The sequence below is a fragment of the Zootoca vivipara genome, chromosome 1 (assembly GCF_965207765.1).
Source record: "Zootoca vivipara chromosome 1, rZooViv2.hap1.1, whole genome shotgun sequence".
Taxonomy (NCBI): Eukaryota; Metazoa; Chordata; class Lepidosauria; order Squamata; family Lacertidae; genus Zootoca; species Zootoca vivipara.
Genome location: NC_142582.1, coordinates 89,833,497 through 89,850,591, shown reverse-complemented (window position 1 = coordinate 89,850,591; position 17,095 = coordinate 89,833,497). Strand labels below are relative to the sequence as shown.

The window sequence follows — 17,095 nt, the reverse complement described above, 5'->3', positions numbered from 1 at the left end:
GGCCTAATTAGGCCTCCACGTTTGGTCCACAAGGTGTTGTCAGGTGTGGGACGGGTAAAGGTGCCTGAAAAACCCTGTACCTTTGCAAATTACCACCAGCTAATAGGTCATCATTGCAATTGTACAGAAGGGAGTTGCAAGAGCCAGCTATCAGCTGTCTCTACAAGCACCATGATGGTCGCTGCTTGCAAAGGCACAACAGGGATTAGCAAGCACTGGCAACCAGCTGATTGGTGGTGCCTGCAAAGCCCTATACATTTGCTCAAACAGTTCAATATCAAACCATGTGAGAAAAGGAAAACAAATCACCTGATGTCAATCAGTCATTTTATTTGTATGCCACCTTTCCAAAGTTAAAACCATGTTCAAGGTGGCTTACAACGTATAAAAACTACCTAACTATGAATATAACAAAACTAGTCATAAACAATAAACAAAACTTCAAAAAGTATGCAACAAAATCAAACAACTTCCACACAAATCCTAAAATCCAAAATAAAGATATAAAATATTAACAGCAACAACAACAACCCCAGCCAACAAACCTCCTAAACAATCCCCTAGCCCAAGCCTCAGCTTTTGTAGCTGGAGTCAGTCAAGGACCTACCCTCCCAGTCAGGTGAAAAAAGGTCTGCAAGGCAGGGAGGGAGCAGGACTTTCAGGACTTACAACCAAGATGCCTCGTCCTCACAACAAACTTTATTATTGATTGAACCAAGATGCCACTGTACCATCAGTTGACTGACATCCTGCCCATCTGTCGAAGTTGCGGCACAGGAGTAAGGAGGTAAGGATCTGGCGTGGTAGCCTAAACCACTACCCTATCCTATGGGTTGGAGTCAGAATTCCCCTTCCACAAATGGAATGTCCATTCTTTTCACTGAAGGCTTTTGAACCAGGAGGGGGATCCTGGGAGCTGATGGAGTGGGAGGCAACACTTGACGAGTCCCCTCTCCTCCTGTAGACCTCAGTGTCATTTCCCACACTGTTCCCAAACCCTCCAGAGCAGGTTTTCAGAGAATGCAATGCAACAGGTTGCAATGGAAGGAGAAAACCAGCCAAGGTCACCTCCCTCTCTTTCTATTTGTAGAACCGAAGTCTTGATTTAAGCCTAGGAATGAAGCCAAATGGTTTCACATGTACACATATGGATCTGGCATATAAGAGGTACAATGGGAAAGAAAGAAGCACCTACTATAGTTTCATGGCATCCTGGCAAATTCATGAACTTCATTTTCAGCATCCACACAGTAAAAAGTAAAACCTAGAGAAAACAAACAATATGCCACTATTACAAAACGTTCGGGGGCAATCAATTGTTACAAAAGACAACAATGATAATGCAAATCAAGAAGAAAGGGTGGAAAGGCTAAGTCGATGTAAGAGAAACAATTTCCAAAAATCCAGGGACAGGGTTCAAACCAACTGGGTGCAAACAGAGGGCAGACGTATTGAATTCTAAACAACTATTCACTTCATTTTGTAAAAATCTATTCACTGTTTTTGAACTCCTGAAAATGCATAATGGTAGCCTGAGGATACACACTGGGATGCCGACCAAAACAAGAGGTATACTTTGTACTAAGCATGGTGATACCTTGCTGTTGTGTAAAAAAAAAAAGTAGTGTGTGAGAGAAACCACAAAACAATCCCTTCAATAGATGCAAAATATGAGGGAAATTGGATAGCGCTTAGTATATTTGGCTGGTTTATTTCATTTATATCCATACTTCTGTCTCAAAAGAGTCACTCAAGGTGGCTTACGTTAGTAAGAAATACAAAACAATAAAACCATGATATTTTCAATTGTATTGGAGAACAGAGACAGCAAGTTAAAAGTTTTTTTTTATTTATTTAACAAAATTAAACAAAATCAACCAGCCACCTGGGAAGACAAATGCCTGTCAGAATAATAAAAGGCCTTCACAAGGTGGTGCAAAAGCATCAAGAAGGGAGCCAACTAAACCTCCCTAGGCTGAAGTCCCCCATTCTGGGTGCAACCACAGATGGATGGGAGGTGGTCTGCTCTTGATGGGGTTAGACTCCCTGTGAAGGAGTGGCTTGGGGGTACTTCTGGATCCATTGATGTCACTTGAGGCTCAGGTGGCCTCAGGGGCTAAGAGTGTCTTCCATCAGCTTCGACCGGTGGTCCAGTCCACAAACAGTATTAGCATCACATTAATTTTGCTTGGCACTGCAGAGTCTGCTGGTTAGTTTGGCATGTATAAAGTATCACCAATATTACAATTCAAAATGTGAGCTTACGAGATGCCAGGTAGCCTGACAAACAGTGTGTGGAACCTGTGCCTTGGCCAATTTTAAAATCCACAACGTACATACGTTTTAAAATCCACATAACGTACAACGTACTGTACATACATTTTAAGCCTAGCTCTCATCACACCCTCAAGTAACAACCTTATTGCTTCTGTTTAAAAAGTTTCATCTAACAGGAGGACAATAACAGAGCAGAACTTAATTAAACAGAGAAAGGTTGTGATATTTAAATGAAAAAAGAGCTATGCATATTCTATTGACTGTAAAGATCACTCGAGGTATCAACAGCCAGGACCAATATACTGGCAGAATACAGACTTAATTGACATTCCAAGGAATTACCAAATTAATCAAAATGTGTTGGTATGAGATAAAAATTCTATACAATATATGAGCTCAAAAGGGTATTAACTGAACTCATTTCTTGAAAATAGTACAATTTTAGAACAGAAATCACTTTATTTTATATTTCATTTTAGTGGCTAAATAGTCTTATAGAAGAAGGAACCCAATGCAGGCATAACTATGGAAAGGACCACCTCAAATCCTACTCCGGTTTCCCATTTCTCCACCAACAGTGAGAAGTCCTGTTTGTTTACCATGAGTTTCAAAAAAATTGCATTGCTACATGTAACCTGTCTTCAAACGATTTCTATTCTGAAAGGTAATAAAATAATAAATACGGTATGCCACCAATTTGATGCTTTGCATCACCAAAATAAAAACGCACTTAATGAGAAGATTTGCCCTGGGCATTAGAATTTTCAGCATCTAAGTAAGAGCTGCAGGCTACACTTGCTACAAAATTAGGTACCCCTTATTTCATCATTATTAAGGGCTATGGCTATCTGTACAAATTTAAATCTGTGCCAAAAAAAAAAAAACCCACGATGGATTGTGTGATTATGCAAATGAGACAAGCTTGTATGTATTTGCTTATTTTATATAATATATTCTGCTTCTGCAGGTCATGAAGAAGGGCGAAAAGCAATTCAAAGTGCTAAAGCCACAGCTACTGGCCGCAATTCCCCTTTGGCTTCAGATATTTTACTAGTCCAGGAATTGCTCGAGCTAGTCTGCAGTTTGAGGATGAGATAATTTTTTTGCTGAAAAGAAAAATAGAGGTTGTCAGGATGCTCAAATAATGCATCCACAATCAAATTCTGCACTTGCTCAGAAATAATGTCTTAACTTTATAGTATAACATTTCGTGGAAAATACTGTGGATATTTAGCACTTCAAGAAGTTTTTTTTTCTTTTTTATACCAATTTGTATTAATTTTTTAGTTAATACATCTCAAAACAAACATTTTACATAATACAATGTAACAACTAACTTCATTTTACTTATCTCTCATTCCTGCGTATTTTACTATATCTCTCATTCCTCATTCTCTCATTTTACTTATCTCTCATTCCTGCGTATTTTACTATAACCAATCTAATCGTTTCTCCATTTTTCACCCTTCAAATATTTACCATTCAGTACTGTTGAATTAATCTAAATGCTACCAGCATTTTCAATTGTACAGAGTTATTTTCTAAATATTCAGCAAAAAAATTCCACTCCTCTTTGAATAAATATTTTTCTTGCTCTCTTATTCTGTAAGTTAAACCTGCTGCTTCTGCAAATTCTATCAGCTTAAGTTGCCAATCTTCCTTACTAGGGATCTCGTTCACGTTCCATCTTTGGGCTAGCAAAATTCTAGTCGCCGTGGTTGCATACATAAATAATTTTTTTCTAACAACTGGGAACTTTAGACTGAACTATTCCTAACAAAAAGGCCTCAGGGTTTTTGGGGGAATGTTGTTTTAAACTTTTTTTAAAAACGCATTGTAGATCATTCCCCAATAGTCTTAAACCTTTTTACATTTCCACCACATGTGAAAAATGTTCCTTCCATTTCTCTGCATTTCTAACACAGATCTAATCCTACTTTGTACATTTTAACCAACCTACTCGGAGTTAAATACCACCTATGCATCATTTTCATATAGTTCTCTTTCAAATTATTTTAACCAACATAAACAAGCTGCCTCATAATACATTTGCAAGTTTGGCAGAGCAAAGCCTCCTCTTTCTTTTTTATCAATCAAAATTTTATGTTTAATCCTAGACTTTTCCCCCTGCCAAATATAGAAATATCTTTTTTCCATTCTCTGAGGCAGCTTGGGTTGTTGACAAATGGGATCAATTGGAATAAAAATAACATCTTAGATAATACATTCATTTGAATGGCTGAAATTCTACCTAATAGGGAAAGAATTCTTTCCCATATCTCTATCTCTTTTTTAGTGTCTTTCCACAGTTAATATAATTATCTTGAAATATGTTGAAGTTTCTCACTGTCAACCAAATCCCCCAATACTTCTTTTTTTAACCTATTCTTTCAACCAGACAACCTTTCCAAAATCTCTTTCGACTGCTCATCTATGTTTTTAATCAACAAGTCTTTTCTACATTTATTTTAAAGCCTGCCACTTTTCCAAACTTTTTAATTTCTTCTAAAAACCTTGGGAACACTTACGTTAGGTTGTTCCATTGTTAAGACCACATCATTCGCAAAAGCCTTTGATTTATAAGTTCTACACCCTTGATTTCTTTGTTTTCCCTTACATTCTGCAACAGTATTTCCAACGTTGTAATATACAATAATGGGGATAGAGGGCAGCCTTGTCTAGTTCCCTTCTTTATTTGGCATTGGTCTAAGAGTTTATTATTTACTAATATTCTTGCAAACTGCTTAGTATATATTGCTTTGATTCCTGCTAAGAAAGCCAAGAAGTTTATTTTCTTGCTCTATTTATCCCCACATTTTAACTCACTCCATCATCCAGAATACAGTGGTGCCTCGCTTAACGAATGCCCTGCTTAACTAAATTTCCGCTTAACGAAAGGATTTTTCGAGCAGAGGTTGCCTCGCTAGACGAATGCGTTTTACGAAAAATTCGTCTAGTGAATCGCGGTTTCCCATAGGAATGCATTGAAATTCAATTAATGCGTTCCTATGGGCAAAAAAAAATCCAAAAAAAAATCAATGCATCCCTATGGGATTCGCTAGATGAATTTTTCGCTATAAGAAAAGACCCGTGGAACGAATTAATTTCGTCTAGCGAGGCACCACTGTACCTCAAATTCATGCATGCATATTGCTACCACATCCTTAGTCAAGGAGGCTTGATCAGGCTTTTCTCACAAAATTATCTGTACAGGGAATGCTAACATGGGGTGGGGAATGTCACCTCCTGCCCCCAACAACCCTGTCCCTACCATGCATACCCCATAAGTTTCTTATGTTACCCCGTACTCACAGTGGCTAGCCAGGTGTTCACGGGAAGCTCAAAGTTGGACCTGAGTGCAACAACACTCTCCCCACTTAAGATTCCCAGCAACTGATATGCAGAGACATGCTGTGTTATCAAGGATCCTGTTCAGCTGAGTGCTCTTAGAAGGTCCATAGACCTTCCTGCTCAACACAGGAGGGTTGATGGTGCAGCATTCATGGCTGACACACGCAGCTCTACAGCGCTTACTCACCTTGTCATTCCTTGTACAGGTATATCATCTGATTAGCACTACAGTGTCACAACATTGTTTACCTTACCAGAATTCTAGTGCATCATCTGTCATATGACACATCTCCTTTGCTGTGCTATCGTATTGTGAGTGGAACAGTCTTTGTATAAGGTACGTTTACATTGCAATGTAGTCGAAGCAAAATTCCAAGTATGTTTGGTATGACACATCTCTTTAGGAGAGAAATCTCAAAAAAAAACACCAATGATTTTTATTATTTTCATTATTCATCAAAAGCCACACATATAAGAACACAAAATTATTTCAGTTACTGGCTTGTACATAGCAAAGCACAGTAAAGAAGCAAGGAAAGTATCCACCAATTATGAGAACTCCTATCTTATCACAAAGTTCCTGTGCTTTGTGCATTACTCACTTTCAATGTTTCCCCACATGGCCTCTCCACATAGGCGTCTGAGAGACTTTAAATTGCTACGGTAAATTTCAAGAATCCGTATGTTGTTGGGACAGCTAAACGTCTATTTATTGAAACAAGACGGTACCTGAGTAAAATATTTGCTAGATACTTCCAGGGAAAAGTGGCTGCCATATTCTGGGAGTCTCATCAGAACTTTCCAGGCACAGAAACCTAATAATTTGACTAAATAAAGAGTTTAAGAAAATAAAACAACATTACTGCACTATTGTGATTCTGCTCTGCTTTCCGGCTGCCAGTTTTAGACATGGTGGATTTAGAAACAGAGCTTCTAACAGACTGTGTTTGATTGCCAGCAACTTTGTCCTCTTACAAGTAAGTTCCTTTCCCCCGTTCCTTGAAAGCACATACCCTATTAGAAACAGTATGTGGCTGGCTGCCAAAGAAAGTTAAATAGATGCACTGGACTTAAAATATATTGGTTATCTACCTGTGGAAAATTACTTCTCCACATAGAGCACATGCCCCTATCAACTCATCTCCATCCATCCTTCCCATTGCTTCTCAACCTTCCCTCTATCTGACACTACTTCCCACCCCTCATTCTTCTCATTCTTCCCCTCCACATCTCCATGCTGTATCATCTTCCTTCTCTCTGGGACCAAAATTCCCACTCTGCACTGCCACACACTTTCAACATGGTGGAGTCCCAGTACTGATATCCCTGCCTCTCCTCTGTTACTATTTAAATAATAAAACCAAAATACATTAACTACACTGTCTAGCTTGGCCTATATAGATAGGGAAGTGACACTTTCAGGTTTAATTCACTAACATCCAGTGTATAATACTGTATATTGTTGCAAAGAATGGAACCTTTTACATACTGTAATTCGTTAGCAAGAATTATGAGTATTTTTCTTCAATTTTCAATTGTAACTAAAATAAAATAAAATACATTTCTTAATCCAAAACCCCCAAAACCACTTGGGTTCATTAAGAACAGTAGAAAGACTTTTTACCAACCACTGTCTTTAGTAAGTACTAAGAAAATAACTAGTAATAATAGATTGTATTCATTCAAACTAGGCTGCAATCCTGTACAAACATACTTGGGATAAGTTCCCATGAACCCAAGGGGGCTTACCTCTGAGTAGACATGTACACTTTGAATCACTTAACAATTTCCCTTATTGCTGAATTATGTACAGGGTGCAGTCTTCTCTCCCAAATAAAAAACTGTTATTAAAAACTATATGGGAGCTTTATATGGTTATCCATTTTCTCATGTTTGCAGGACGTTTTACATTGTTTCTCTCTATTAATAAGATAATTGAGTATGTATATGTATGATTGAGTTCATTTTTTATTATTAATGTCATACTGTAACCTACAATGAAGAGTGCCTTAGCTTGAAATGCACCGTGATCTGACATTTTCTGCTGAAGTCACTTGATACCCATTTTTTTTAATTATGTGGGTTTAGTCTTCCAGCTCAATTAAACTTTCAAGAAACAACTGGCATACTGGGAGTTGGGATAAAGATGCACTCTGCCCTGCTAAGCATTTCAGGTATCCTGGTGAATTGCCCAAAGCCCTAATGTGCGAAGTTGCAATTATAAGAAGTTAGCATTTAGGTCAGAAGCAGGGAATGGATTTATTCTGGACTAATTAATCCAGATTTAGTGTGGTTTTTGTAAGTGCCTGAAGGGCTCCAATATAATGCAGAAGGCGGACTGGAAGTGTGAATGGACTGAATTCTAGTTTAAAGCAAGCCGGCTGCAACACATCCCTTCTATTGCTAAAATAATGAGTAGAGTGCTATTTTCTCCAGGCAAGAATGTCACCTCTTAGGAGGCACCACACTGGATCCAAAAAATGATTGAAGCACAGCTTTTCAAACTGAGTCTCTTATCTAACCGCTAAATCAAGAGTGTAATGCTTAATGAATTGAAGATATCTAACAGGCACCCAGCTGGCAACTTTACAAGTCCCTGCTGCGGAAATTCATGCAAGACTGGAACAGAGCAGGTCACAGCGCTCATGAAGCGAGTTTCAAACCCTCTGAGTATATTTCTGGGTAACATTCTGTAACTGCAAAAGAGAATCCAAGGAATCTGCTTTGCATAAGTATGTACAACATACTTTATTAATTATAAATTAGGTAGGGTTCATGAGAACAAAAGAATGCTACAGGTGAGTCCATGAATATCAAATGTGCTGAACATTGGCAGGTTAATATTAGGCAAGCAAATCTTAGTGACACCTGATTTGCAAACAGTTTAACACCACACTGAAACCCACTATATGCAACATGTTCAGAGCAAAATAATCTGTGCTCCAATATTCTATACTAGGAAGGTCTTTATCCTTGAGATATATATATATATATATATATACCCTGTTTCTCATATTTTAAGACATACCCATAAAATAAGCCATAGCAGGATTTTTAAGCATTCAAGGAATATAAGCCATACCCCGAAAATAAGACATAGTGATAGGCGCAGCAGCAATGCCGGCCGCAGCAGGAGGAGGAGGAAAAAAATAAGACATCCCTTGAAAATAAGCCATAGTGTGTTTTTTTGAGGAAAAAATAAATATAAGACATGTCTTATAATATGAGAAACACGGTATATATATATATATATATATATATATATATATATATATATATATATATATATATATATAAAATATTGTTAGAATTTTTTCTTCGTTAGTGGAAATACTAACCAGAATGCAGTTGGATAGCTGGGCTTCATAAGAAAATAAAGATAGATTAGGCAATGGATGTGAATTCCTATGAGTGGCAGATAACAACATTACAATAAAGGGGAAGGGGGGAGAGAAACCTTCCATGGCAGTGAAATGTTGTTGGTGTGTGTACAAAAGCTTCCAATTATTATTCAGACTAAACATATACACTTCAGAGACATTTTAAAAATGCTCTTTACTATGAACTATAAGAATGTGCCATAAAGCATCTTGTATACAGCTGAAGAGGATACACTATTTACATCCCCGCCTTCAGATATGATTTGAAGAAAATGTTTAGAAGTGCTAACTTAATTGAAAGTAACTGGAAATAGTTACCCAGAGACACAGTTAGTACTTGACACATCTAAAGATGATGTAGTGTAGTCTAGATATAAAAGGAAAGAATTGCCCATGTTCTCCCAACTTGGGGAACTATGGTCTGTTTAAACTAGGGGATGAAAACAAACCAGAATCTGAAAACATGGTTTGCTCTTGTTGGTTGTCAAACACAACACAGGTTAAACAAGCCACAATTTGATCATCACAGGAAACTGTGATCTCAGGCAGTGACCATTTTGCACACATCCAATTGATGTGTGGGTCCTTTTGGACGTGGTAGAAGGCTCAATGGGGGACAGAACAGGCTTATGCGCACTCCACCGACGTGCGTGGGGGCCAGTAACGGACCCTCCATGCAAAGTGGGTGCCACCTGTAACATAAAATCAAAAGCAGAAACTTTTGACAAAAAGAAGAAGAGAGAAGCATATAAGCTTAAGCATTATGCAAACTGGTGTAGGTAGTGTTCTAGAGTTCTATCCAAAGTAGTACCGAAGTTACGTGTCATTAATATAATGATTTCTCCTTGTGCAACAGGACTTCCCCCCTCTCCTCCCCTAAACCTGTTCTAGTGGTTCCCCCAAAATTCCGGAGAAGATCTGGGGAGGGATGGGGAAATCCTTGTGCTGACAGGACATGTTTGTTGGATACTGTCCCAAATCACAAATTCATGAACTCACAGGACATCTTAGGTAAATCATCCTAATTGACAATATGGGGAATAATACGAGATGCTGTGAGGCTTACTGAGATCATGTGTGAGTAACTATTTGAAAACTTGAAATGGGCTATATAAATAATTTTTTTGTTATATTAAGTATTCCATTTACACAAGCACTGCCACTGTAAGATTCTTTGGAACATTACAAAAAAACAAACCCATGAAGGTGACTTTGTACTAAGCTGAGAAGCTTCAAGGAGGAAGGGGGGGGGAAGCATCTCTAGTTGCTGTGTCAGCATGGCATAATCAGCTAATAGATATCCCTCAGCGATACTGCTTGATGCTATCACACAGCAGCAGTTCCTTTCAACTCCTTTTAAAGGAATTAACAGAGCACTGCATTACCTATGTTTGTCTAATATCTCAATGACCCAGACATTTTACTTTGCTGAAATCAGAGAGTCTCCCTGCTTCTTCCAGTCTTACTCATCTCCGCATTTACTCAATACGCCAGCCACCAAGAGATTCAAAACTAAGCTTAGCATAGAACTTTAATGTATAGGCCAAACATAACACATCAGACCAAGCTTGGAATTTCTAAAGACCTTTTCTGAGATCAACATTTTGGGTCGTATTCAGGCTTAGTAAAGCTTATTGTTCAGCAGCAGCAGCCAATGTGGTAGCTGTGAGTGCAGTGGCCCTTGAGGTCTTCCTGTTGGTCCCCATGAAAGCTCTGAGTTCCCCACACACTGCCTTTGGTCATGAGGTGATGAGAATAGTTACTTCTTTTTCCTCTTGAAAAGTGCAAACAGTTAAAGGAGGAAGCTGGAAGGGTGACACTTTCCTGCTTAACTTTAGGCTTTTCAAGGCTCAAATTAAATCTACCGGATTTGATTTTTACTTAGATCCCTTGGAAAAGCAAGTATTGTGTATGTGTGTGCTTTTTCTCCATCTTTCTCTGGCTGATCCGGGGGGGGGGGATGCATGATGGTACCTGTCAGGGGGACTCCCCTACAGGGAGCCTCCCCCCATCATCCTGACCAGCACTTCGCCCAGCGAAAGCGGCAGCAGCGGGTCGGGGGAGGAAATGAGGATGGGAGCGGAGTGGAGGAGGCACGGCTCAGCGATGTATCAGAGCCCCTGCACCACTCCAGCCAACAAGTAGGAGAGGGAGCACAGCCGCTTCCGGCACCCACCCGAATTGAGGCGCGCGCCCAAATGAAAGGTTAGAAGGCGGCGTTTCAGGGTGCCCAAGCTTTTATGCTGGCCCCGGAGCAGAAGGGTGCCACTGCCGGATTCTGCGAGTGACTAGGAGGTCATGTTTCCTGCTATGCACTGTACATACTATGCACAATAAAACCGTTAAAGACAGAACGGACCTGGGCATGTTTACTCAGGAGTAGCTGCGACAATCCCCTGACAATACCCAAGGCACTAAAGCAAAACAAAAACAAAAACCCACAAATGTGTCCATGGGTCTAAAACATTCTGTTTTCAGCTTCTCAAGTTCCAATGAGTCAGCTTAAAAGTTTGAGCCTAGGCTAAACTTTATACATGCACCTCAACCTAATGTTTACCTAATCTTAGTCTATGGAACAAAAGCATCTGAATTTGAACCTAGACTGTGGCTTCATCTTTTCCATTTATGTCAGCATGAGGGCATAGCCACACAAAAATGAGAAGCGTGCATAAAACACCATGTGGTAGTTCCTCCTTTTGAAATATATTTATTTTTAAAGTAATCCAATTACTATACATCACTTGAGTTTAGTCATTTTGGGATATTGCAGCAGAACCTCCCTCCTGTCCATATAATTTACAGTAGTTCATTATGGAATGTTATTATACTTGTTGGCTTTGCACATCACATTTTCATCCTAACGTACAACTTAATCCCACCAAATCAATTTGCTGAAAAGGGGGCTTTGATAAGCTTTGAGGCAACAAATTAAACATTTAATTTGTTTTTCTCATGCTGATTTGAACCAGGAATATTACTTAAAAAATAAAATACAAAACATATCATATAAGAACAAAATAAGTGCCAAACTAAAACCACCCAATGGTCACTGGTATGAGGCTTACACACACACAAAAAGAAATGCACAAAGAAGAAGAGAAGTTAGCCTTGCTTTCAGCTATGTTTGTTTTGCTGTAAACACAATACAGCAATGAGAAACAAAGCATATGGCAAAACAGTATCCCACTGCCAGTCTAATTTGACAAAATTTAAAGCAAAAACTGGTAAGCAACCAAACTGACCTAAAAAAACCTAAAATTAATTATACAGAAATTATTATGGTGTCAATCTCTATTTATTCAGGATAAAATGAAGAAACAGTCTGCAAAGATCTCTGAGGTCATTTTTTACCTTTACTGAGGACCAAAATTACTATCTAAAGTAAGGTTACCAGACGTCCCCAGATTTACAAATCAGTCCCCATACAAAATCCACTGAAGTTGAAAAGTGTCCCCGGATTCATTGAAAAAAATCTGGTAACCTTAATCTAAAGGCACCCAATTACATAAACTGCAAGAAGTCATGATCAAGTATCATTAATTATGGAAAGGCCTCAGGGTCTTTCACTAATACACATGACAATACTGTATAGGAAAGAACAAAAGATCATCTCTAAATCTTGCATCTTAAAAAGAGGAATACGCTCTACCACAGTTGGCCCTCATTCAGCGAAACTCTTTTGTTTTGTTTTTTAACTTTGATTTCCAATTGCAGTATCCTGAGATTATACACCTGTCTTTTTTTGGACCAGATAAACTCGCGCAGAGATTTCCTTTTGATTGCAACAACAAATACGCTTCACTACCCCACCCCCAACCTGTCAACCCTCTGGTTAAAAACTTGTCGTGCAACTGAATGTCAAAATGCAAGTAAGCATGCATGCAGCAATGCCTTCATGTTTCATGGCATATTAAAAATATGCTGTTGAGCATCAAATAAGCATTTGCTGTGCAAGTGTTCCCTTTGCACCTTGCTTTGAAGGTTCAAAGAAAGCTATTATGGCCTACTTCTCTAAAACATTACACACCACAGTAAACACTGAAAGTTAAAAGGATAGATAAAAGAGATTCAGATGACAGCTTTTCTTTAAAAAAAGAAAGAAATGTACCTGAACATAGATGTAGAAATAAGAGATTTGTTACCATAGAAATGTCAGATAAACTCTGATAACTGTTTGGCAATTATTATTGTTCCAGAAGAGTGCTACTACATTGTTTCACAGCAGTGCAATTGTCATACAGCTCACTGCCAACTGCAGCATTCTGCTGTGTGTGAATGGTGTTACTTTAATCATCCTCAGCATCTCACAATACTAACATTTGGGCTTTAAAAAAAACCCCACTAATTAAAATGAGAACAACAATCATATGTTGTCAATGGTATATTGGAAAAAAAGGACTGGTGCAAGTGGCATGTGGGCATGTAATGGCTGATGCAGAAAAAGATTCATACCCAGCAACATTTCCCTTCTGCTCCCAGCAATAAACTGTTCCCCTGCTAGAGCTAGAAACAAAGGGAACAGCTCCCCATGCAATCTTACCCACTGGGGAAGAAAAAGTGCTTCTTGCTTTTATAGGAACTTGCCCCAGTATACTTGTTACTAGTAAATGTACTTCTGCATCTACTCCCGAACATGGCTTCAGAGAACTTCTCTTTCATTTTCTCTTTGTAGTTAGAAAAGCCCATCCATAATATTTCCTCCTTTGGGACCTAGCAATTCTACACAATTAAATGTGCATCACTGTATCTACCCTTAGGATTTCAATGCAGGTTTGAGCACATTTTACATAAGTTGTGTCAAACAGGGTTGTACCGAAAGATCACCGGGTTGTTGTTATTTTTAGTCCAATGCCTGCTTTCCAGAAAGAAGACAAATGTCAGTAAATTCCTCCAGATATCAGCACCTCTGATTGGCACAAAGCTTTTGCATTTCGGTACTTCAGTGTGCACTACTGATTCAGTCATAACAAAAATACAGTATAAAGTTGAAAAGCAAGCAAGCAAGCAACCACCTATTTTCTGCAAGCAAGAATTTCCAGTCCCACTCACATTAACTAGGTCCAGCTAATTTCATCAGGGCTACCTTCCAAGTAGGTGTGATCAACACCACAGCCCAAGACAATTACAGTAGTTCTCTGTTTTGCTCAAAGAATGCACAAAAGAACAGCCAAATAGCAGCCAAATTCTAACAAGCTCGTGTCCATTATATTATTCTGCAGATTAATAGCCAGCTGGGCTGTACTGAAAGCCCAGATGGTTATTAATCTATAGGAAGTGTCCAGCAGCCAGCTTAGTGCTATTTTAAGATGTACAGAAAATGTTTAGATACCATATGCTTTGTTTCCAGCTGCATCCAATGTTCCTGAAGTTGATGAGTATATGTTAAATACGATGAGCGTATTTAGAGACTTGTCAGGTTCTCCCTTTGGCTTACAGGTTACTTTAAGAATATCTGAAAAGGTACTGTAAGTGTTGTCTAGGAGATAAAGGCTAGATTTGCAATAGTAAAACATTGTGGCCCCAGATTTAAATAACCCAGTGTGCCAGCAGAAGCCAGCACAAGGGCTTCTACTAGCACAATGGGGTTTTCCTTTCCTCTTCTCCTGCCGACTTCTCCCAAATCTGCTCTGGAGGGTCGAGAGAACCACTGAACAGCACACAGTGGGAGGAGAAGAGGCAAGCTGAAATGTCTGCACCGATGGAACATGATATTGAATGCCTCACTCTGTTCTTCCCACAATTAACTTACTTGCACAGCTCTTTTGACTTAAAAGATCCTTGGAAAAGGAAACGAGAAATTTCTCTGGTTTTTGAAATCCCATGCCTGTTTTTAGAACAACAATTTCAGAAGAAAGTATTTCAACTTTTCAAAAAGTTATGTTATACAGTAGTTTCTCAGTTCAGTGTTTATGGGAAACATTTTCTCATAAAAGAAACTGTCAATTATTCCAATTTGATTTTTTTATATATACTGTTGATTTTACTGCATTTTGTTGTTTTCTGTTGTGAGACACCTTGAAATAAGTATTTTAAATAAATATTGTTTCTTTTTTTAAATACTTTTTATTAAATTTTCCAATTAAAACACATTGAATTAAAACCACAAAGAACAGGGTTTGAAATTAGCTTAAGGTCCTGGGTTAAATGGAGATGTTCATTGACAAAACTGTTAAGTCTTGGAACTTAACTGTTAAGTCTTGGAAAATAGGCACCCCAGAAGAAGCAGGGGTGGGGTAGAGAAAGAGTGCAAAAGCTAGTTGCCCACTGACCTTGAAAGTTAAGCTGTTTTTCATATTTACATCCCTCCTCAGAGCCTATAGCCCCCAGGGCAGCTTTAGAGGGAGATGCAAAACCACAGGCTTCAGGAAACAAAGAAATGCAGATGAAATGAAATAACAAGCCTTTATTTCTTACGCCAGTCCCAGCCAGCATGGTTAATAGTCAGAAATGATGGGACTTGTAGTCCAACTATATCTAGAGGCAAAAGGTCATCCACTTTTGCTTTATTCCCTTCCTCTAAAAACACTGAACACTATAATCAGTCTTCCAGCCTTTATTTCAGATACTTTATGCAGTTTACCTGTGCAAACTGGGTTGTATCAAACTGTACCCTTATGCAAACAGGAGTCCTTCCATTCACAGAAGTGTGTCATATCTTTACCCTAGCAGAGGTCTTTGCTAATAGAAGGAGGGGTGATTCTCTCCGCACCTACTGTGTCACCTTCCACACACTTCTGGAGGGACATCTCCCCCCCCCCAACCCTGTGGAGCAGATTTTCAGGGGACAAAAGTGGCTGCAGGGGGAAAGGTGAATTGGAAAAATAACCCCCTTTCCATTACTAGAGGTGTGAGCAGGATCTGAAGTCCTTACTTTCATGCAACAGAAAATTTGCATTCCACCCGTTGGTGTTAACTGAACAGATCCATGTGACAACTTTAAAACATATTAAAATTGCTATTAAAGCCATTAAAACTATCACAAGCACTTAATTAAAATCTAACACCATGCATAGAGAACATGCTTAAACATCTCTCAGTAAAACTGAGTGTAATTCCTAAAGTCGGATATCTGATACTCATACCAACACAGACTACCATGATCTTTATTAATCCGGGAAATATGGTATGCCACAGGAATGCAATCATTCACACAAGAAGAAAATTAATTTATGAGACTATGAAAAGAATGCAAGCTTTTCAATCATTTCACTGTACTGCTTCCAAAAATGCAACCAGCCAAAGTGGGGGTGGGGGGCAGGCTGAAGTGTCGTTTTTTCAGAGAGCTCAATCAGCATATGAAGCATATACAAAGGACAGCCTTTGCATTGTGCATTTCTTTAAGCATTCAGCACATTTTTGCTTTAATTTTATAGAAGAGCCATCACATACATAAAGCCCAGTCCTGGCTTACCATCTTCCTCAGTACACAGAGAATGGTTTATAGGAAGGTTGAGATTCCTGAAATCAGACAATGCCTGAAAGAAGGATTTGGGGGTACAGGGTTCATCTCCTCTTCTTCACCATCTGGCAGGTAGTGATCTAGGTGCCACTACCACAGTAAGTGTAAGGTAAGCAAGAGATGGGACCATTTCACCAGGACTGATCTCACCCCATTACCACCCCCTAGCTGGGGCTGGGCAAGGTCAGGTTTTCAACATCACAATGTTATCACCAGCCCAACATCGTGATTTGGCGATAAATTCCATTGGCCAAGTGGGTTTCATATTTTGGAAATATGGATTTCTATCCGATTGGGCACCAATTGTGGCAAAACTTTTCACATCAATTAATTCAACTGGAATAATGTCAGATTGTTGGACATCTAGCATTATAGTTCCAATTCATAAGAGAGGTGACCGAGAGGACACATAGAACTACCACCCAATAAGCCTCCCTGATGTCCCTGCTAATATATATGTATGGCATCTACTACACAAATCAGAACAGTTAGTTGGGTAGAAGAACATCAGGTTTTGTCTCCATTACAGGCAGGTTTTGTAAGGGGTATAGCACAATAGATCAGTGCTTTGTCTTGAATTACCTTATACAAAAGTATGTAAACAGCGCTTTAAAGAAGTTATGTTACA

At 38.9% G+C, this 17,095-nt stretch overlaps 1 protein-coding gene across 3 annotated transcripts in view; it reads right to left on the bottom strand.

The window, feature by feature from the left end:
• The window catches only part of SIPA1L1 (signal induced proliferation associated 1 like 1), a 154,185-nt gene that overhangs the window by 62,842 nt on the left and 74,248 nt on the right, over nt 1–17,095 (bottom strand). For 2 of the 3 annotated variants that reach the window (XM_035113061.3, XM_060273729.2), the window contains exon 3: nt 1,196–1,264. The exons of the other annotated variant lie outside the window; for it this stretch is intronic. The gene's annotated coding sequence lies outside the window, so the exon portion shown is untranslated. The remainder of the gene's footprint in view (nt 1–1,195; nt 1,265–17,095) is intronic. 3 annotated transcript variants of the gene reach the window in all.